The sequence below is a fragment of the Saccostrea cucullata genome, unplaced genomic scaffold (assembly GCF_032062105.1).
Source record: "Saccostrea cucullata isolate Sc308-1 unplaced genomic scaffold, CSIRO_AGI_Scuc_v1 ctg735, whole genome shotgun sequence".
NCBI lineage: Eukaryota > Metazoa > Mollusca > Bivalvia > Ostreida > Ostreidae > Saccostrea > Saccostrea cuccullata.
The window spans coordinates 295,335-319,545 of NW_026928570.1; the positions used below are offsets into that span (position 1 = coordinate 295,335).

General features: G+C 34.6%; 1 pseudogene; it reads left to right on the plus strand.

Moving 5' to 3' along the window:
* Nucleotides 1-11,528: 11,528 nt before the first annotated feature.
* On the plus strand, nucleotides 11,529-16,220 carry LOC134277996 (ATP-dependent DNA helicase RecQ-like; annotated as a pseudogene).
* Nucleotides 16,221-24,211: the final 7,991 nt, after the last annotated feature.

Genomic DNA, 24,211 nt, shown 5'->3' on the forward strand with positions numbered 1-24,211 from the left:
TATGTGTAATATTATAGAATGATTTAAAAATATGTTGCATACATGTGTATATCAATATCAAAATTGCAACTTCAAAGTAAATAATTATACAAATTTATTTAAACAGTAATTTTTAAAAAATAATTTTAATCATACAAAAAAAAAATTGTCTGTGTCATGTGCACTGTGTGTGTAAAATTCTGCTTAACTTTTAAAATTATTAAAATAAGGTGAACCATGCTATTTACAATTTTGGGGACATTTAAAGCTATACAAGATTTAGACTGTGTATTGACATTGAAAGTACTTCAACAGTTATAGCTTCTGATAAGTGATGCAAAGTCTCTGATTCGATACCTGGTTATCTAATAATAAATTTCATCATTAACATTTATTAAAACATAAAAAAAAAATTTAGTTTACCAGATATGATACAAGAATCCAAATACCTGTACACATGTTCATGTACTGAAGACCTTTCCTTTGTTTAGCACTTCATTTTGTTGATATGATATTTCATCCATCACTTGTGTATATTTTTGTAACAATACAATCCGACTTCCCTGTTTCTATTTCATGCACATCTAACAAGAAGTCTGTGAGTCAATGCTCACCAATCAAACCCCTGCTCTGATGTGAATATACAATACATGTATTATATTATCAATAAACTGAAGTTACAGTTACAGGCAGATGCACAGACCAATAGGAAGTTGACATCCGATTCATAGAAAAATGAAATCCCACCAAAAGGCATGCCTCAGCAAAGAATGTGCTAAACTTTGAAGCATCTGTGATGAGTAGTTGCTGAGAAAACTGCAACCAAAAATTTGTTTTGGACAGACAGACGGACTGGCACACACGAGTAAAACTGTATTCCCTCTCTCCTTTGGATGGGGTATAAAAATAGAATTTATACATCCTATGTTTATTTTCATTACTTATACATACACTGTATATGAAATCTCAGTGATTGTATAGCTGCGGAAATATATAATTCAATTGAGAGAAAGGTCTCAGAAGTACTGTAGACAAAATATCTGGCTTATATTCCTCATGAAAAAATTTAAGCAGGTATCCTACTCTTTCTTAAGCATATTCATTTTGAATATAGTCAAACTATTTTTATGATTGAAGAAAAAAAAAACAAGGAAAAATAACATAGTATCTTTATCAATCAGTCCGACAATAAGTGAAAAATTTGCATTCAGCAGAAAACAAGGAATTCCTCAATATTCTTTTTGTATGATCATTGTACAACAATCCCCTACTCTCCCCCTCCCCTAAAAAACTGTGTGTATGAAAAAAATTACAAATTTAGTGAAATTAGATTCTTTGATTCACTCATCAATGGATCACTGTATAATGTTTAGCAATTTATGAAGCAGACATGAATGAAACTATATGTGGATTGTGGTGTTACCATGTACCCCTCAATAATTAAATCCAATGGATACAATATGTACACATCACACAATACAATAAGCTTATCTATACAGTTGTCGTGTCCCCCCACTAATTAATATGAACATTGTTTTTGTTTGTCAAAACATTAGTTTTCAGTTGATCCCGGCCCTCTTCCTTCATCACCCTGAAATTTCTTCAACAGACCTGGCAGCCAGATCTAGGGCTCAATTTTAAAATGTGGGTAAATCACATTCATATTTAAAGCACATGACATTCCAAGGATCACGTGCTAAAGAGAGTCAAGTATTCTCAATTGAAAACAATTTTACATAATGTACAAATTTATTATTTATTACGATTATTACATGAATTTTTACAAGCTGAAATAAAAATACAAGTTTTAATATCATGTCATTTTTTTTTCTTTCCCTTTAAATAGCTCTTATTGTAACAACTTTGAAAAAAAAACATTCATTTGATTCTTCTGAGTATACATGTAAATATATGCAAAGACATTGCATATAATAAAGTAAGTACGATAGGTATTTACATTGTATTTCAAATAGTTGTAATATAACATGTATAACGTGTTCAAGAAATATGTCAGTCTACAAACATCTTGGTCAAATTGGTAAAATTAAAATATCCATGGCAAATTTAAACTTTAATATTTAGTTGAAGCTAAGGCCATTCCAACTTTTTTCTCTGTTTAGTGTCCACCCATATTTCAAAAACCTAGCTACCTATTCGCTAAAAACACACAGGTACAAAAAAAATAATAAAACACATATTTTATAGTAATATAAATGACATAATTCAAAAGATATGATTTCATTTCTCTAATTTTCATAAAGAAAGTTATTTTCTTTAGCAAAATCAAGGCATTAAATACTAAAACTATTCCAATAATGAAAAACATGTATTATACAAATATTCAGAGATATTGCTGGAAATCAAAAAAAATTTTTTCTGACATGGAGTGTCAAAAACCAAGGCACACGCAGACACTAAACATAAAAAAAAAATTGGAATGGCCTAATCAGTATTAATAAGTGTACTTTATCTTTCAACAAAAATATATGTACATGAGCGTTATTCTAAAGTTCATAAAAAATTGTCCTAGCAAATTCAAAAGGACAATGTAAAGCCCTCTCTCTTTCAGTTTCTATCACAAAATAGACTGTATATGATTTCTCTACATTTAATCAAGATGAGATAAAATCCATGCATGGATATCGTGACTTTTGATTATTGTTATCCCATACGAGTCCAACAGCTACATGGTAGGGCTGCCGCAGTCTGGATTTGAATTGAGGATTCTTCAAAATCTGTAATGAGGAGATTATACATTTTAAAGGAGTAGGACCAATATTCTTCAGAGTTTAATATCTATGATTTTATCAGATAGAAATCTGTTTTAACAGAAATAGCACAGAGACTATCATTTATGATAATTAAGTATAATTTTATAAAATGATTATAATAATGAATATAAAGGCATTTTGAATCTACAAGTGGTTTCAAATCATTAGAAATAGCCTTGATTTATTAAACAGTTTCAAAAACCTGCAGCACATTTCACACATTTCTCGACATCTTTCTCAAGATGAGTCATTCAATTATTCAACATAACTGCATTTCAAAGCAAAAATTGCAATAAAGCTAAACAACTTGATCTCCTTTAAATTTGAAATATGTAGAGTTAAAACTTACTTGAGGCATATACTGTTTATATTGCCATGCAGTGTTGAAAGAGCACTCTTCTGAAAAAATAGATAGGTACATGTAAGCATGTATAATTAAAAAAATTTGATAATTTCCTAACGAAATATCTTTGATAATTTTTAAAATCATTGCTGTTAAGTAAGATTCATATATTGTAAATATTCATTTCTTAAAACTAAATATTTACAAAATAAAGATTTGCTTTGCAAATTTGAGGAAGAACTTAGCATATTACGAATTAATTATGTTTGTAATTTGGTGGTATTATGTCACAATGTTACTATATTTATCTACTTTTTGATCCAATTTTATGGGCTTTTTATAAGTTTACAGATGGAACAAAAAATGCATCATTTTTATTTTCAAACCTTTAAAATCCTTTTTTTAATTTGAATACATGTATTTACACAAGGATTCACTTTAATTTCAAATAACATGGTTTGAAAGCACAATGACATGTACGTCCTGCTACTTACTTCATGTACTTACTTCGGCCTGTCGTTCTATGAGGAACATAGGCCATTGACGACAGTCCTCCAACGAACTCAATTTGGAGCTGCTTTAGCTGCATCCTGCCTTGTCAAATCCTGCGTTTTTAACTCTGACTCCGAGTCAAGCCTTCAGGTGTTTCTAGGACATCCTCTCTTCTACAATAATATTAAATTGTGTAAAATTGCACAATTTTGCTTCATATGCATGCACCATGGATATTTTTTCTGGAATAACTATACATGAATCAATATTAAAATCCTTTTGGTTTCCTTTTATTTCTTTTTTTTATTTATTTTATCATGTTTATTTCTCCTTGTTTAATTGACTGAACATGAATTTGAGGATAGTCATACCTTATTTTATGCATGTAAAATATTTGCTAAATTTATGTACAGTGTATTTTAAAATATATCTAAATTTCACTCAATTTTAAATTTTTCTGCAAATAGCTATAGCAATATTCTTAATTACAATAAAAGTATTCAAAATTGCAGTGATGAAAAAAAAATATTTTCATGGGGAAAAATACTTTTTTCAAGGTGTCTTTATATCTTTCATATTTCTTGACACCCTTGTACATGCAAGAGTTTCTGTATAAACAATGTCAATACTAAACCATGAATGACTAGTAATATAGTAAAGTACAGTGAATGTGTAATGAATCAATGACACTTAATTTATATGTATAACATACAGAATATAATTTATTTTATATTATATTAATTATATTAATTAAAAATAATGTTCAACCTTGGATATTGTTCATTAGAACTCATCTTATACCGATGTATTATATTTTTTCGATATCTCACCCCCCTTTGGCCGATTTCAAAGCTCTATAAAAATTGAATTTTTGTCTCAGGCCTTCGGAAAAAAATTGCCTAGCATCCAAATCATCTCCACCTAAGACCACAAAAATTACAGTACTGAAATATGCCGCATATAGCCAGGGCAATGCAAAACATGACCGACCTCCTAAGTACAGGAAGCGTTTTCTTCGGCCACGTGGTTTTGACAACCTTGAGTAAATATGCAACTTACGTCATTAAAGTGGAAATCAAAGATAAAATACTTGTTTATCGTCAAAAAACATTACCTTGGGGTCTCTTCTGCATACCTAGGAACACTTGTTACGACGCAGGTAAATTATACGCGGCGATTATATTCGATGCATCGTCAGCTGCGGAGCTCGATTCGGCCATTGTTTTTGTGACGTCAGCCCCCAACGTTTGCCCCCTGTCCAAGATGGCGGCTAATAACCTTGATAGGGTCTATTGGTTCCTACAATTGTCAACTTATTAAAAGAATAACGATAATTTGTCGTGCATCAAGTGATTTGTTGTGTTGCTGGTAAAATTATGCACTTTCGACTAAATCAACTATTCTGCACAGAGAATTAAAAAAGAAGCCTCTTATGGCACGTTTACTAATCACAAAGCCTGCCTTAGGTTATTAGGTCAACGTCACATAGTCACTCACTATTGCTATGAAAACATATGGAGATAACGAACTTAATTCAAGATCAAAAGTCCCTTTAGGGACTTTACAAATTAATACAAGCAATACAAAATAGGAGCAGAGCAAACAGGGACCTCCAAAACATCAGAGGTGGGATCAGGTGTCATGTAGGAGTGAGCATCCCCTGTCGACCAGTCACAACCGCCTTTGCTCTTGTCATGATAGGGAAAAAACAGAAAAATCCGTCGTCCATTCAGTGTTTAAATAATGGACTAACAATTAGTATGAAAAACGTCAGTCAGCATTCGACTAAAAGATAAACTGTATTTGCTGACAAGGTCATTGTCCCGACCATAGAACTTACGAAATGATGACTTTAAACGAGCCTGCTGATATTGTTTCATCAATGTGTTTGTCAATAGTTTACCTCGTTTTAGAAATTGTTCATACGAGCATGCTCTTGCATATCGAATCAACTGAGATATAAACTGCTGTTTATAAACTGAGATATAAACTCCGTATGTAGGTGAAGAAGGAATACTGCTGCATAAGTAAGGGAAGTTGACGATTGTAAAGTTAAAGTCTTAATGTATATCATAGAGCTTGGTCTTTTTCAAGTAAAATATGTCTAAATATGAAACAGATGTGTTAGACACTGTGGTTTTATCTCAAGCTCACCGGAATATTTCGTATGGACAAAAGAATGGAAACTACCATAATGATTGTTAATTGACAATACGTCGTCGATATTTCTAAAAGTCGAGTTGAAGGCCACACCAAGTGTTTCCTTCTTTTCACGTACAAGATTTTGGACAAATTTGCTTCATATGAATACAAAAATAGGTCTGTTAATATTGAGGCGCAATTGGTACCCATGGGAATTCCAGTAGATTGTTGATAGACTTGATCTCCAAAAACCACATAGATTTTGTCAATCAGAAACTCGAGCATCTTTTTGATATCAACTTCAGGGTACTTGTGTGTACAATCAGAATGTTTTTAACAATATTATCCGGGGGGGGGCAAAATTCACTAGAATTAATGCAATCTTTAAAAATCTTCTCCTGGACATAAAGCAGTCAAACTGTTGGCATGATAGTAATAAGCATCGAGTCCTACCAAAATTGTGAAATTTAGGGATTCTAGTGCTATGGCGGGGCTATATAGATGGTATAGTAAAAATGCATTATTTAATTAATTTATTTATTTTTTTGAAAATCGTATTCTCTGTTCATAAGTGTAAGATAAATTAACCAGGTACATAGTTATGTTGAACAAGGCTGCCTCTTTCGAATTGTGAATTTCATGGCCCTTTGGTCAGGGGGTTCTTGTGCCATGGCGGGGCTCCATTGATTATACAGTGAAAATGCATAAATTCTTTAAAAATCTTCTCTGCCCCTGGTTATTAAACGGGTACCTGTAAAGTGCGAAACGAAATAGAAACGAAACGAAACGAAATCTGCCGAAACGAAACGAAATCTACCGAAACGAAACGAAACCAAGACGAAACGAAACGAAATCAAACGAAACCTGCTGAAACTAAGCGAAACAAAACTATCAAATTTTTTCTTCTTCTTCAAATCAAGGTGCATGTATATAATTATATATGTGTAACTGCATGTGGACTTTTCTTTTTACTTCAAATAAAATTCATATAGTTCATGTACTTGTTTATATAAAAATTAATAACCGATAAATTATGCTTCCTTCTCAGTCTAATGATGTATTTACATGTTTGCCAGCTGCTATGCATGTATAATTATTTCAATATGTGCAGTATTTTCTAATTTTTATATCTTACTCTTATTTTTAGTCCTTATTTATCTAGATACAACATATCTATCAAAATTTATGTGTTACATGTAAAGGCACGTTTATATATACGGGTCAAAACTAGAGGTACTATGAGCAATGACTCACTAAATGATACCCCCCGCCTCCCATAATATCCGTGTATTGCTATATTTTGTTTTACGGTAATGTGTAAAGAGGAAAGCTTCTATGTGAAGTCATAGGTAAACATATAATGGCAATGTACATGTTTTGCCATGGGAAACTTAAAATACGACTTGAATTAAAAAGTAAAATAGGAGGTGAACAATGGCCATACGTAATAAAGATTCTGTGAAAGTTTTATTAGATTTCACTCGGTGGTATAAGAGGAGTTCCGTATAGGAGATGGGTACCACAAAGCTTAACAGACAGACGGACGGACGTACAGGTATAGACGGACGGACATACCGTTTACAGTTTACCCTCCCATTTTTCAAGCGGGGGGTATAATAAAGTCACTGCACTGTTGTATTGTGAAGGTTTTAAAACATAGGATAAACCAGAGATTTCCGAGTATTAAGCATAATTTCACTCCGAGTTGTCTGGTTTTACATTGTATACTGTAAACCATTTTTTATTCGCGAGAACTTTATTTTCGCGTAATTACGCGAGACGTTATGCTCGCGAAAATTACATTCTCGCGTAATATAGAATTCCTTTAGATTATATAGACATGACCACAATTCGTGAAAATTTTGTCTCGCTATTAAAAAGTCAATGACTATCTCGCGAAAATAAGCTGTCGCGAAAATTAAACGATCTACAGTAGTTCAATTATACATGTAACTTCAACCCGAATCTTATGTATCCTTTCTACATACATACGGTCATATTTTTATCGATGTAATTTTCGAGGTAGAAATGAATGGTTTACAATAATGAAGCTCGACCAGAGACGTCTAAAACGATTAAAGTCTCTCGAAGCGAACGATGTCATTTTTAGTAGGTAAATTAGTCAGTAAGATATTAACAAAATATGGCAAAGGCGTCGGAAGCGGGTGTGGGGGTGGGGGGTTACCCCCCCTTTTTTTTTGCAAAGATATTTATTATATAGGCATTGAAAATTGAAGTTGACCTTTTTTGTTGATAAAGCCCCACCTTAAAGCGAAACAATTGCCTGCGGTGATCGAACTATATAAATTTCATATGAAGTCAAAATAGACCATATGCAGTTACACATTATATAAAACTACATGTATATAGCTTGATTTAAAAAAAAATTGTTTCGTTTCGTTTCGGAAGGTTTCGTCTTGATCTCGTTTCGTTTCGTCTTGATTTCGTTTCGTTTCGGGGGAGGTTTCGTTTCGTTTCGGTAGATTTCGTTTCGTTTCGGCAGATTTCGTTTCGTTTCGTTTCTATTTCGTTTCGCACTTTACAGGTACCCGTTATTAAACCAATGATTGATTGATTGTATTTTGCTTAACGTCCCTCTCGAGAATTTTTCACTCATATGGAGACGCCGTACATTGTTATGATGAGCAAGAGTGCCTATTACAGAATTAAAAATTTTATAGTCCCAGGGTCAGGGGTTCTGGTGTTAGGGGAATATATTCTTCTCTGCTCCTGGATATTAAATAAACTGAGAACGAGTACAATGTTACGATGAATTAAGAATGTTTTTTCCAAAATTGAGAATTATATGGTCCCGGGGTCGGGGGTTAGGGTGGGGCTCTATTGATCATATACTGAAAATGCATATATTTTTGAAAATCTTCCTTCCTCCTTGATATTAAATAAAATATCTAATTACAGAGTATTGATAAGGATGGATGCGTCTATCAAAATTGTGGATTTAATGGTCCCTGGGTCAGGAGTTCTGGTATTAGGGTAGGGCTCTATTGATTATATAGTGAAAATGCTTTTTTTTAAACCTCTGCTTAATTAAAGGGAATGAATGTTCATGATAAGTAAGAATGCTTTTTTTCCAAAATTTGGAAATTCATGTCCCCGGGGTCAGTGTTTGTGATGATGGGGGGGGGGGGGGGGGTGCTCTATTGGTTATGTAGTGAAAATGTACAATACCTTTAATTTTTTTCTACTGCCGGTTGTTAAGTAAAGAAAAAAGTTTATAGTTTTGATGATCGGGGGATGGGGGGACTCCATCATTGATAATAAAGTAAAAAGTGTGAATACTTTAAAAATCATAACTAATTGCAAAGTTATGATGATGAGGGTACCTCTTCCAATTTTGTTAATTTCAAGACCCTAGGTCACTGGTTCTAGTGTTAGAGCATGGCTGTGTTAAATCGACTGACTGTAGTGAAAATACATTATTTCATTGAAATTCTTCTCTGCTCCTGGGTATATTCTATAGGCAAATAAAGGTTTTATAAGCAAGGGTATTTTAGCCAGAGTTTTGAATAGGGCTGGGCAATAATATCGATATTTCAATATATTGCAATACAATGACGAAAAATATCGTATCGCAATACGATTTTGAAATATCGATATATTGGCAATATGCTTAGATTAAGGAATTTTGTCATTAAATATAGAAACGAATGTATGAAAATTTGTTATTAAGCCAAACAGTAAGACAGAAGTTGTTTTGTGGGAACATTTCAGAGCATAACTTAAATGAAATCAACAAGATTTTTTTTCGCGCGTTGGTAATTTATCATAGTTATGTACATTCTGCATGTAAATTAGATTAAATGTAGTAAGAAAATGCCATTTAAATAACATTGAAAATATTGCAATACATATCACAATACAGTTTAAAATATCGCAATATATCGCAATACGAAATCTCGGGCCAATACCCAGCCCTAGTTTTGAACATCTGGACCATTAAGTCAAGTGTTCTGGTCCTGACCAGGGCCCTACTTATTTGTATTCTACTGAGCGAAGTTATTCCCCTTTGCCATTCACCTTTGATAGTTGATCACTGTAAATAATGTAATTGAAAGGTTAATAGAAGAAACGTATGCAAAAACACTAATTCTGTAACACAAAATGTACTTTAATAGTTTTAAAGATAGGTAGACAGACAAAAATTACTCATTTTTAAAAGTACTTCTAAGGCCAAGATATGCTAATGTGAGAGGTAATAATAAGGGGTAAAGTAAAAGATATTTAATTTGTTAATAGTTATGCCCCGCCATGAATATGGCCGCGGCATATAGTGTTTGTCATGTCCGTCTTCCGTCCTTCCGTCACACTTTGCTTTAGCTCTGTTCAAAGCTAAGTTTCAAAGAAACTATCCAAGATATTTTTATCAAACTTCATATGCTGATAGATATTGATGAGGGCTATGCAACTGCATCAACATTTCTTGACCTTGACATTTCCTTTGACCTTGACCTCACTTTTCTTAAATTAGTGTTTAGCTCAGTTTTAAACATACCATTCAAGAAGGTGTTATCAAAGTTCACATGTTGATACAAACTTGCACGGATGATGCATCCAGGGATGAACACTACCAGACTTGCTTCGAATGCTGGATCTGACCTACATTTTCCAGATGAGTGACAAGGTTAAAGTTTTTGGAGCAGGTCCATTCCTAAGGAGCTATAAGCCCTACCCAAAACAAACTTTCACGGATGATGCATCTAGGGATGAAGACTACCAGACTTGCTTCGGATGCTGGATCTGACCTACATTTTCCAGATGAGTGACCAGGTTAAAGTTTTTGGAGCAGCTCCATTCCTAAGGAACTATAAGCCCTACTTGGACCAAACTTGCATGGATGATGCATCTAGAGATGGACACTACCAGACTTGCTTCGGATGCTGGATCTGACCTATATTGACATTTCCAAGTAACTATAAGCCCTACCTGAACCAAACTTGCATGGATGATGCATCTAGGGATGGACACTACCAGACTTGCTTCGGATGCTGGATCTGACCTATATTTTCATTCCCAAGTAACTATAAGCCCTACCTGTACCAAACTTGCATGGATGATGCATTTAGGGATGGACACTACCAGACTTGCTTCGGATGCTGGATCTGACCTATATTTTCATTCCAGTAACTATAAGCCCTACCTGAACCAAATTGCATGGATGATGCATCTAGGGATGGACACTACTAGACTTGCTTCGGATGCTGGATCTGACCTATATTTTCATTCCCAAGTAACTATAAGCCCTACCTGAACCAAACTTGCATGGATGATGCATCTAGGGATGGACACTACCAGACTTGCTTCGGATGCTGGATATGACCTATATTTTTATTCCCAAGTAACTATAAGCCCTACCTGAACCAAGCTTGAATAGATGATTCATCTAGGGATGGACACTACCAGACTTGCTTCGGATGCTGGATCTGACCTATATTTTCATTCCCAAGTAACTGTAAGCCCTGTCTGAACCAAACTTGCATGGATGATGCATCTAGGGATGGACACTACCAGACTTGCTTCGGATGCTGGATCTGACCTATATTTTTATTCCCAAGTAACTATAAGCCCTACCTGAACCAAACTGGTCAAATTTTACACACAAATTTTCCTGTTGCTTTACTAATATTTCCTCGGCGGGGCATTCATGTCCTATGGACATATTTCTAGTTTCATGTTGATACAGGTACTGATGAGTAGGGGACAGATACTAGATCACTTATCGATTTGTTGATCCAAATCATACTATTTTCTTTTTTATGTACCCTCTAAATTGTTGGACTCAGATGACCATTAAGACCATTGAGCCTCTCGTTAAAACATCCTCTATTTGTGAAATGCCACACATTGGCTCATGGAGTATCCAACGGTCAGTTTCAAAGAAAATATAGGTCCAACTATATAAAATATAGTCCAATTTTAATTAAATAATTGTAATTTCAAAAGGAAGTTATCTTTCTATAAAAAATGAGTGTATACAATCAAGGGGCCCAGCCTAAATCACTTTGCAAATGCGTATTTTCCTTTGCAACAAGCAATATGGCGTAGTTGAAGCGAGGATCGTCACGGAGGTCAGTAAACATTACGATATATTTTATGATTCTGGCATTAGAATCAGCACCAAAACCCAATCTTTCGGTGAAACATTTATTTTTCTATTTAGGTGACACATTCTTATTTAGATGTTCAAATCAAACACAAATTATATTGAAATAAAACCACATGCTTTGCGAACTTGGATTGATACAGATGAGGATATATGGTTTATTTTATTGACGAATAAGTGCCAAATTGCAAATTGGAGAAACTCGTCACATAGACAACAACAAGAATTTTAATTGAAAGATCATTTTTTGTGACAAAAACAACAATAGTTTGTATAATTTTCAAGATTATGTTAGGAAAAAAATTCATATACAAATTGTTTTTCCTGTGCAGAACAGTTTGTTCAAAACAGGCAACGAAGTTAAGGTACATTTAAATTAGACAGAGCATAATTCTTGCTGGAAATGTTTTCTAGAACACCACACCACACAAAAATAACAATTCTTCAAGATATTAGAAAATTAAAAAATGCGGGTTTCAACGTTAACTTTAATAAACTACATGTACATCAATAATTACTCTTGTATGCAGTTTACTCAATTTATGAACAAAGAAATGATCGCGATGAACTTGTTAAATTTGACGTTAGAATGGTAGAATCCATAACATGAGGGGTCCGACGCGGATCCGGGAAAGTTTTCCAAGAGGTGTGGAGGTGGAGGTGTCCATCTCAACTTATTTCATCAACAACTTCATTCCAGTTTCCCTCACTTGTAAAGTACAGTGAAAACTGTCTAATCCGACACCTGAATAATCCGACACACTGTGAATTCTGACGTTAAATTTCTTTACCATTTTAGTATTTTCCTTGTATTTAACACTGTGCAATCCGACACCCTGTCTATTCCGACGTAAAATGTATCTCCCAGTGCATGTCGGATTAGACAGGTTTCACTGTATAAGATGTCTTCAATCACTTCATCTACAACTTGGTCGTTTTTAGTTTCGACATTCTTCTGCTCCTTCCTTTGAAAAATCCAGGAAGGCGTACACAGAGAGGATAAATTCTTCAACTTTCTCGTCACAAGAATCTGTCTCAGGCAAACATTCATTACGCTGCATATTCAAATTCCCCATACATTGAGATTACATTTTCCAGAATGACCTTTTTATTCATTCTGTTTACTTTGTTGCAGAACTCTCTTTGAAGAGCGAAAAGAGTAAGAAATTTACCTCCGTTGTCAACATCTTTCAATTGCGAAAACTATCCATCAAATGGAACATGAGCACCTTCGTCGAAACATGCATTCAAAACTCTGTTTAAAATTAGTCTTGAGGTATTCATTGACAAACTGTACCCTTTAATTAAATAAGCAACTGAAAGTCCATGTCCTATTTATCTATGTCAGCGTGTCAAAATCACTCATTAAATAGACCAACAGTTTCGGTGCAATTGGCTGTTGAAATGCTTTCGAAAAAATTCTTTCAATAGTCAATACGTAACAATGCATCCATCAGGTATTGAACAGTACAACTGCTACTTGATATCTCCAAGTCTTCTAGCTTCCTGGGGTATTTTGTAGGCATTTAAGGGACACCTGAAAAGTAGAGCCCACCAATTAATTTTAGTGCTAAGTCAACTGCTTCGTGCTGTGAGGAAATTTTAAATAAGTACTGTAGTGCTTGATTGACGCCAGCTTATGTAAAAATGCTGTTTAGCTCCTAAACCTCACATTTCTAACAAAGACTGTAATATATGTCTCCATTAAACTTCATAATACACAGGTGCTGCTCCGCAAAATGCTGGTAGAGGACATTTTATCTCTCCTGAAGCATACTCAGCGCCTAGCTGCAATAATGTAGCCTTCTCCGATTATTTTTATCTGATGTTTTCTGGAGAGGGCTACAATTCCATCGCATCTCCGTAATGGTGCAAATTTGACGAGTTTTCTGATTTTTGTTAATTATCATACATTGCATAGTTTATCGGTCTTCTTTATACTTTGCTGGATCCTTCTCTATATTTTCCCATTACCGGTACATATCTAACGTTAACAATATAACATACATTCCTACCCTTCTATATAGAATATCTTAAATTAAAAATACACAAATCTGATATGAGAACATTTATTTAAATGTTGAAGGGGTGATACTTTTCGACCCACATTTGCAAGGCTTGGAGAGCTTCGTTCACATTTCCCGAAGACTCCATTTCTTATGCTTACTGCAACCTGCACACCCCAGATTCTGAAGCACATAGCCAGAGGAATCCATCTACCTGATCTTAAGATGTACACTGCATCTACTGACAGGTAACTTTTCTTATGTGTAATGCAGCAAATGATCAGAACAAAAATTTTATAGCCGTAATATTCTTTTACTTTCAATGTTTTTAAATCTTTTGCTATGATGTTAATGGTTTAATCTTTAAAATCAACATATCTAACATTTACCTTGAGTACAAAAGGTCAAAAGACATTTTGAAGAGCTTGGGTGGCTATTTGATGACATAAAAGAAAATGGTATCAATGCCAGGAAGACTTTAGTATATGTCAGGTAAAATATTAACTAGTGCTAATTGTAACGGGACCGTTACAGATGTTCCCCAAACGCTCCCCAACTACCTTTTGGTGCCATATTCCCTGTAAGCTTCATTAAATAAGACAAACTCTATGCATCTGAGATTTTAACAACATTTACAAAGAAGTGTACAAAAATCATTTAAACTTTAGCATTGCACGCATGCACATGTGAATGCATTTGCGTCATGACCATAGCATCTTGTCTACACAATCTATATTTTTAATACACTGAATAATAAAGTATTTAATCCAAAATTATTTTTAAAATACTCTCATTCAAGTGTATGTTTGATTTTACTAATTTCACGTGCACGCACGTGTATACATGAAAAAGGTGACCATACCTTCGTGTAGAAGTCCATTACATCTATCTATGTTCTAAATTCCAGCCCGTTTGGGTGAAAACTAAGGGAGTTATAGCTGTTCAAAGTTTCAGCCAATCAGATTGCAGGACATGTACACGCATGTGTATGCATGTGCATGGTGACCATACCTACTTGTAGAAGTCCATTATATCTATCTATGTTCCAAATCTCATCCTGTTTGGTTGAAAACCAAGGGAGTTATAGCTGTTTAAAGTTTCAGCCAATCAGATTGCAGGACATGTACACGCATGTGTATGCATGTGCATGGTGACCATACCTACTTGTAGAAGTCCATTATATCTATCTATGTTCCAAATCTCATCCTGTTTGGTTGAAAACCAAGGGAGTTATAGCTGTTTAAAGTTTCAGCCAATCAGATTGCAGCGCACGTGCATGCACGTGTTTTCATGATAATTGCTTTATTTCATGTTGTAGGATATCCTAATGCATGGCTATGTTCAAAATTTCAAAGGATTTAGTCAAAAAACAAAAAAGATATTGAGACTTTAGTTGCAGCCAATCAGAGCGAAGTGCACGTGCATGCGCGTGAGATCTTGCTATTTTCACCATGTCGTCATGTCTATACTACTAATATATCCTCACATGAGTTTCAAAGCATTTCATCTAAAAATAGAACAGTTGTGGCTATATCTATTATATTGGTCATTTCACGTGTTGCACGTGCACGCTCTTGCAAGCACGTGCGTGCAAAATGACCTTGATTCCGCAAATCTACATAACATGTCTACTAACCCTAAAAAGGTTTTACCTACATCGGACGAACAGTTTACGAGATCATTCCCGGACAAAAAAGTTCCAGGAAGAAGAAGAAGAAGAAAAATAATAATAATAAGAAACAGAGTAAAAACAATATGTTCCCCAACTTCGTTTGGGGAACATAATAAGTCCTATAGCAAGATGTATAATCAAAGTCATTTGTAAGATCAAAAAGTTTGGGGTCATTCTTTAATTTATGCTTTTAAGCATTTATACTCTTCAAAGGAGCTTGAGTCATGGTGGCCGCCTTTACCTAGATATATTGGGCCATTTAAAAGAAGGTGCCTATTTTCAACCAAGAAAAGTGCAGCGCAACACCCATATTGCTTTGTATCATGCTGGAATGGCCTGCAAGGATCTTGAGTACATACTGGATGAGATTTCCAAGCCAGGGAGTGTGATACGACTTGCAGTCTGCACCATCGCCTTTGATATTGGGATTAACATCCCTGACATTGACCTTGTCATTCACAGGGGTGCATGTAACTCTGTGATGGACTATTGGCAGGAGGTGGGTAGGGCAGAGCGAGATGGACGCAAGGCAAAGGCCATGTATTTTGTGACCCCTGGATCATTACTTCATGCTTCAGATGAAATGCAGGAGTTATGTGGATCAATAGACAAGTGCAGGACAAAGTGTTTAGGGACTGTATTCTGTCTAATTTCATTGGATACTCTCCTATATCACAATCACTTTGTAAACTGAACTGTACGGAATGTGAGTGTTCCCAGTGTAGTTGTTGGTATCTGTGCCAAGAAGCTTGTCCATGCAGAATGAAGACGGTCAAAAACAAGAATCATTAAGAAAGACAGGTAGACATTTATATTCATTATATTTAATTAATTATATAGGAATTCTTCATTTTCCAATGCTTTAACATATTTGTTTAACCTGGCACTTAATTTTTAGCTCTACTGGTCAGAGACCAGAAGAGCGTATGCGATAGTAATGCGTCCGTCGTCCGTCCGTCTGTCTGTCTGTCCGTCTGTAAACAATTTTTCAAAACGCTACTCCTCCTACAGCTTTGGTTTGATTTCAATGTAACTTGGCACACAAGTAGACTACTTCTAGATACATAATTCTGTGTATCGGTTTTTGATTTCGACGAACGGTGTTGCCGTGATTACTAAAAATAGAAATTTTTGTGAAAATCATTCAAAATGCTACTCCTCCTACAGTTTTGGTCTGATTGCAATATAACTTGGCACACAAGTAGAGTACACTATGATACATAATTCTGTGTATTGGTTTTTGATTTGGATGAACGGTGTTGCCGTGGTTACTAAAAATAGAAATTCTTTGAAAAACATTCAAAATGCTACTTCTCCTACAGTTTAAGTCTGATTTCAGTATAACTTGGCACACAAATAGACTAAGCTAAAATACATAATTCTGTGTATCGGATTTTTATCTCGATGAACAATGTTGCCGTGGTTACTAAAAATAGAAATTCTTTGAAAAACATTCAAAATGCTACTTCTCCTACAGTTTTAGTCTGATTTCAATATAACTTGGCACACAAGTAGACTACACTTAGATACATAATTCTGTGTATCGTTTTTGATTTCGACGAACGATGTTGCTGTGGTTTCTAAAAATAGAATTTTCTGTGAAAATCATTCAAAATGCTACTTCTCTAATATTTTAAGTCTGATTTCAATGTAACTTGGCACACAAGTAGAGTACACTATGATACATAATTCTGTGTATCGGTTTTTAATTTGGATGAACGATGTTGCCGTGGTTACTAAAAATAGAAATTCTTTGAAAAACATTCAAAATGCTACTTCTCCTACAGTTTTAGTCTGATTTCAATATAACTTGGCACACAAGCAGACTACACTTAGATACATAATTATCAGTTTTGTGTTTTTGATTTTGATGACTTATGTTGCCATAGTAATTTAAATTGAAAATTCTGTAAAATTTTATTAAAAGCTACTCCTACAGTTGTAGTCTTATGGCAATCTTGCCTCAAAAAGAGACTTAATCAAGGATCATTATTCTATTTATTGCTTTTGTAAAGTTTTAAGTCTTTACTGCTACTTTTCTCTTTCTTTATTATAAGTACAAACCAGTAGAGCTACAGTCTCGACAGAGACTTCTGGTTCTGTTTTTTTTTATACTGATATACCAGTATTATTATAGAAAATGAAGGCAAATTATTACACTCTTTTGCCACTGTCTGTTTTGGGTTGATTACAACATCTGTTGATCAGATTCGTCGCCTGTGGCCACTGTACTTGTTGGAAGTCCAGAGTGTCCTGGTGTAGCTTTATCTTGTTGCTGTGCCGATGTCAGGCTAGTGTCTTACCTCTCAGTAATAATGGACTTGATGGTCTGTCTTAATTCGGGCAGGATTAGCTCCGATACTGATGAGGCTACTTCCTCGATGCTTATTCCCTGTGTTGTAACTGGGGAAACTTTTGGCTTTTTTCCCGGTAAACCAGTATTATGTCTGAAATCTTTAAATCCAGAGTGATGTCTTTCATCTCCTTTGTCAACAAACAACTCTTCCACTCCATACTCTTCAATGAATTTCTTTAACTTTGCTTTTGAAGATCCGTCTGAGGAGGACGAGCGTGGAATGTAGTCTTGGATGACATTAACCTGGAAGATATCCTCAATGGCTTTTCCAACACTCAACAACAATTTTACTACATCTTGAGACCTGTGTTTCTGTGTATTGCCCATGAGAGTTTTTTAGGTTAGCTATAAGTATAAAAATATATACAAGGTGCACTGTAAAATATCTTTACAAGATTTTGAATAAGGATTACTTCTTTTTTACAGGATGCCTACCCTTAAATTCATTATTCAGGAATTCATTAACCAGATCCAAGGCAATATTATGACCTGGTTTTCCCCAATAGATTTGCTGTACTGTTCCACACTACTTCACTCCTAATTCTTGCTGGTACATTCCATTTATACCTGACGGATAATTTACAAGTGTAAAACACAAATTTTAACTTTCTTTCTGTGAAATGTTTATTTTCATGGTAACTTAGACATTTATTATCTTAATTACCTGCTAAGAGTCTGTGGCCCAAATGAGATATTTATTATGGTTGTAGTTCCAGAAAGAAATACGCACGCTAACTCTCGATTCCCGCCTACATTTTGGAACCATTTGATTCAAAATGAATAGCAATTAGGCCATAAAATCTTTGTTTAAGGCAAAAAAAAATTAATTAATTGTTTCTCAGGCCAAAAAATTCAAAATTCAATGCGGCAGGCAGGCTTTTTTCTTTCTTTTTTTTTTTTTTTTTTGAAGCAGGTTTTATACCTTTTTTTGTAAGTCATTTGTGCAGTAAAATGATAATGTCTACTAATTCTTAAGTTTTGTTCCCTGAAATTAGTTTTAATATGTATTCAACATTAAATAATGTTATTCCAAACCTTTATATAAAAGTTAACTGATAAAATACTTTAGATTTAGAAGAAATATATTGTTTTTCTTATAAAAACGTCTTTCATAGCATTTATAAAAAGGGGAATAACTCGATTTTCTTTTTCAACTTGGAAAAACAGAAAATTGAGTTATTTCCCTTTTCAATATGTCAATAAAATTGATCAATGCGGCCGTTTTTGAACTGATGCGGCGGTGCCCGAGAAACTATTGATTAATTTTTTTTTGGCCTAATACAAAGAACAGTTCAATGGTAATTGATAAATTGTCTTGATACCAGCGATAAACAGTAAATTATCCATAATTCCAGCTCTTGAAAAAAAGGGGGGTAGACGATATTTTCCATTGAAATGGGACTTTCAGTTATCACCATATTTTGAAATAATCTTGGATAGGATTAAATGTTCCTTATATCTTTTCTATTGTCTTAGGTAAATAAATAAAACATGAATATATCAATAAAATATAATGTTTCAGTTGTAAATCGCTTTGAAATTAGTGGAAAATAAACATTTTTATCGTTTTTTGTCAATAAACATATGTTCCCCCCCGTGTCACACAAAAAGCTTTGGTATGAATTTGTGAAATAACATTCCATATCACCTGTAAAAAGGAATTTATGTGACACGTGGGGATGTTTTAAAAATATTTTCCGTTGATTTCTATAGTAGGAAACACAAGTTTTACCAAAATTTTAGAGTTATCTCTCTTTGTTTTCCCAAATACGTAATGTTTTATGAAAATCCAATATAATTACCTATAAATAATATTAAAAATTCATCAAATATGTTAACTCTTGAAAATTGACTTGGAGGTAGGCGGGAGAACAATGCTATCGTTCGCAGTTCTTCACCATATCTAGCCTTCAGTCAAATATGAGTTGTTCCCCATTGTTGTGTCGTTCTGCATTTGTCTGTACCATGTACAGGAGACCACGCCACAGCATGCAACAACTATACTGGAACACAGAATCACTCCTGTTTTAGTCTACTACTTCAGGTAAATCTAAAATCAAAAGTAAATCCATTTTAAGATAGAGAAAATATACACACAAATTTTAATTTTTCATGTAAAATGTAAGTAAATAAATGAATAATTTGCATATCATGTTTGAATCATACCAAAATCATCATCAGAATCTTCATCGTAGTAGGGCAAGGTCTCCTCCAACTCATCTTGTGTCTGATTATTCCAGTACAGGATGGTGTCATCAACGTATTTGAGGGTCATCATCAGAGTCTGAATCTTGTACTACATCGCCCTCTGCAGCCTGCTGGATAGACTTTTTATCTATCTGTGGCCAAACGAGTCAGACAACATTTTTACAGATGTCTTTGAACATTTCCCGTCTTTCAGTTTCATCCTCAGGTATAACATCAGTGTTCAAATCAATGTTATCAATGTTCAGAATGTTACATACAATCATGCAAACACTTCCTTCTGTAACAAATTAAAGAAATCCACAACAGAATTAACACAGTCAGAGATTTTTTTTCTTCACTGTACGGAAGCCAAATTTGTTCTTGATATGAAACAGAGAACCCTTATCCCCCACCGTGCTCCTACTAAACAACTTGTTCATTGAATCCTGAAGTACTATGCATCTCTTATGAAATCCTTGTGGTCTTGGGATGAGTCCAGTAAGCTGATCTGCTTCATCGTCACTGAAGGCCATTGACAGCTTTGCCTCTACCATTCTTTCACAATTGTTGGTCTCCATGACAAAGGATTGGATATGGATGTCCATTCTGTCCAATCAATGATATTTGTCGGATTTTCCCCTTTGTTTTAATATGTAGGCGGCGCTTCGAACGTTTAGGTTCAACACTTAGACTTCCGGTATTGAGAAAGCGTTATCATTCCGATTTTCGTATTGCATTTCAATTAAAATGCCGACTTGCTGCTGCATTCCTGGCTGTTCAACCCGTGGTGGTTTGCAGTTCCCAAAGGAGAAGAACCTTAGGAAGCTTTGGGTGTTATCTATAAAAAGAAGTAGTGCCGAATATCGTTATAAACACTGGTGCCCCCAACCGCACAGTGTGGTGTGTCATAAACATTTCCGTGAAGATGACTTCATTCCAGTAGCTTTGCACGGTAAGTTACTTGTTTAGAGTAGTTGGTATTTCAAAACTATTTTTATTGAATTTAATTTTCAATCAGTTACATATTATTATCTGCAAAACCTATTGCAAAACCAACCAAAACCACGAACCTATCTGGGGGGCTTTGTCTTTGTTTTACGTTATAAAAATGTCTATAGGAATAACACATTTTTCACTGGAAATAGAATATATGTACATGTATCTACACGTGTAGTAATGAAAACATGTAGAGTAAAATGCCAAATAAAAATTATTATAAATATTGGAATACGTTCATTCCCATTTTTATTTCTTTTTACTTCAAGCACGAGCACACTATCATATAATCAAGGCCAAAAAAATTAAATACTTGGTTCTCAGGCCAGTTTTGTCAAAAATCAATGAGGGAGGGAGGCTTTTTTTTCTTTTTACCCAATTAAAAAAAGACGAGGGATTTTTTTTTTTTAATTTCAAAACTCGAACTTTTAAACAGCAGTGCTTCAATATGTGCATTGAACATAGAAATTGAAAACATTTACTTCCTACTTTTCTTTTTTTTTCTCTCTAGCATTTTCTACATTTTTTCTCTTGAATGGCAAAATATGGTTTGCTCTACAGCTTTCACAAGTGGGATATGTCCATTCAATTTGCTCAACTGCTTCATCTGAGCAGTAAAAGCAAACTGAAGGGAATATGCCAGCACTAGAATACGGAATTTCAACTGGACTTGTGCAGTGTAGATTAGCTCTGACAAATACACGATCAAGAAGGGCAGATATCTTTGGAGCCCTTTCTCTCTCTTGTGGCATGAGCTCCCATCCACAGGAATATTGATAAAAATCCAAAACACGTTTCAGAATCATGTGATCTTGCATTGTAAGTTTGTGAGTAGAATAAATGACTCTTGGTTTATCACATGCTATACACTTCACAGTTTTGCCAACAGTTCTTCCAGTTTGAGCAGAAGGAGCAAAGGGTATGCCATGACTGTTTGCAGCAAGCCCTGGCACCTTTTGCTGTAGTGAAGGACGATACTCTTCTGTGGTATCTGTACCATAGACTTCTTCAAACTCTTTGTAATGTCCATCCTCTCCTGTGAAATACATGGTAAAATTGACACTTTTTCACATTAAATACTTTCATAAATTAAATCCATAAATCTACTAAATATAGAGATGACTACTTACCTGGAACTGGATCTGGAAATGCATGTAGCTGGGAAAAGACATCAGGAGGCAGGCGAGGTGGAAGGCATATCTGACATTCTGGATTCCCACACTTACGAATAGTAAAGAAATATGACCTGGACACTGTACAGTGGTCCAAAAAATCCTGAAGCTTGGGCCTGTCAAGGAAGAAAATGATTTATTTTTGTTTCAAATAAGATTTTTTATTATAAAGTGTTTTTAAGCTTTGTAAATAAATTCTGTTATTACCAGACTTCTGTCCAAAAGAGGTTTTTTTTTTAAAACAAAACACTTAAATTTGATATGTAGGTATGATGTAGGTTTACAGTATATATGGTACAAAGAATATACAGGATTTAAAATTGAGTTAGAGAGACTAGGAGAGCTAGTTTGGTTTAATAACACATATACATGCACCTGTTTTTAGGACCTTGAAGTTACTATTAGTACATCCATAGCAAAAAGAATTTGATTTAGCCCCAAGTTAATAGGTAAAAAGCTGTGCATATCAATAGTTTCTACCAAGCCATGCAGAAAAAAAACACACTCACCAGCTGCTTTCTGTAGATGTATTGCAATATTTATGTATTACTCTAATCATATAACATTTAAATATATACATGTATTCTGTTTAGAGCCTTTGGTGGAGAACAGCTTCCACTAAATCTAGTACATCTCTAAACATGCTATAAAATGTCATGCATTCAAGTATATGAATGTTTTCATTTAGAAATCCCTAAATCAAAGCCGAGTACTTTTTGCCGAACGTCGTACACTCTAAAATCAAACTTTCAACATCATTTTCTTTTTCAAAACGTTACTATAAATATAAACACATTTTCTATTATTTGTTTGAACATTCATATTTGATTTCATCCAATAGTCTATCAGATCACATCTATCTGGTATGATTTAAATAAAAAGTCATACTGATTGTGTGTAATGATATTAAACTCATTTAATACCTGTCCTTAAGTTCTTTTTTCAGGCTTGGTTGTTTCATATCATGTCCTAAGGGAGGACCAAACTTTTGCAGCTGTTCCCAAAGGGCTTCAATTGCTTCCTCTGTAGCAGCTTGGAAACATTTGAACTTTTTGTCCTTCAAATAAAATCTCCTGAACATCTGAGTAAGAAGGACCTAATAAGGATAGAATTTGATGTAAATGTGATAATCATATATACCTTTCCTGTACATCTAATAATGCAGAAACTGGAATTTCTTTCATTATAAGTGAATGTACATGATCTACATATTTACCTTTACTGGCTCAAGTCAATAGAGTCTTTCATTTCTTGCCGCATTGCCAGATCCTTTGCCACTTCCCTGAGTGTCCTAATCCATTGGCTGAACGTAGCTTTTTTTCACACTCATCTGAAGCCTGTGATCTCATTAAACCCACAACCTGAAGTGCTAGATTCAAGATTGACATAATGCGCTTATGTGGGTTTCTCCATGATCCCATGGGTGGAGTCCTTGCTGCTATCAACATATCAAAGTCTCCGCTCAAAAAAAGACAAACCAGGGATAGCTGTACTGACAAATAGGTAAGTCGATGATCTGGACCACCATCTGTATAAAGACACAATATAGGCTTAGAATGCAATTCCTCATCCAAAAGAATCTGCTCTAGCTCAGCAATGTGCCGCAGTGGTGAAGAAGGCTCAAGGACCAAATCTTTTACACCAACATAAGCCTGTCCCCTGTAGAAGGATCCCTCTTCAAGAGATTCAGGTATATCTACCAACATGGTAACACTTGGTACCACGCTAAATTTTGTGAAGTCGTGGTCAGATACTGCAAATACTTTGTCCTCAGCTACTACTACACGTTTCCCTCTCTCCACAGCAGCCACAGGATTCCCTGGTTCACCAACCTTGCAATGATGTTTATCGTCCATACAAACAAATACGGTAAAGTCACGAAACTTGATACAAAATTCTTTCAGATACCTGAATGTGGCCGATGCATAATGTGTATCTTCATGAGTTTTACGCAACTGTCTACTCTGTACTTGA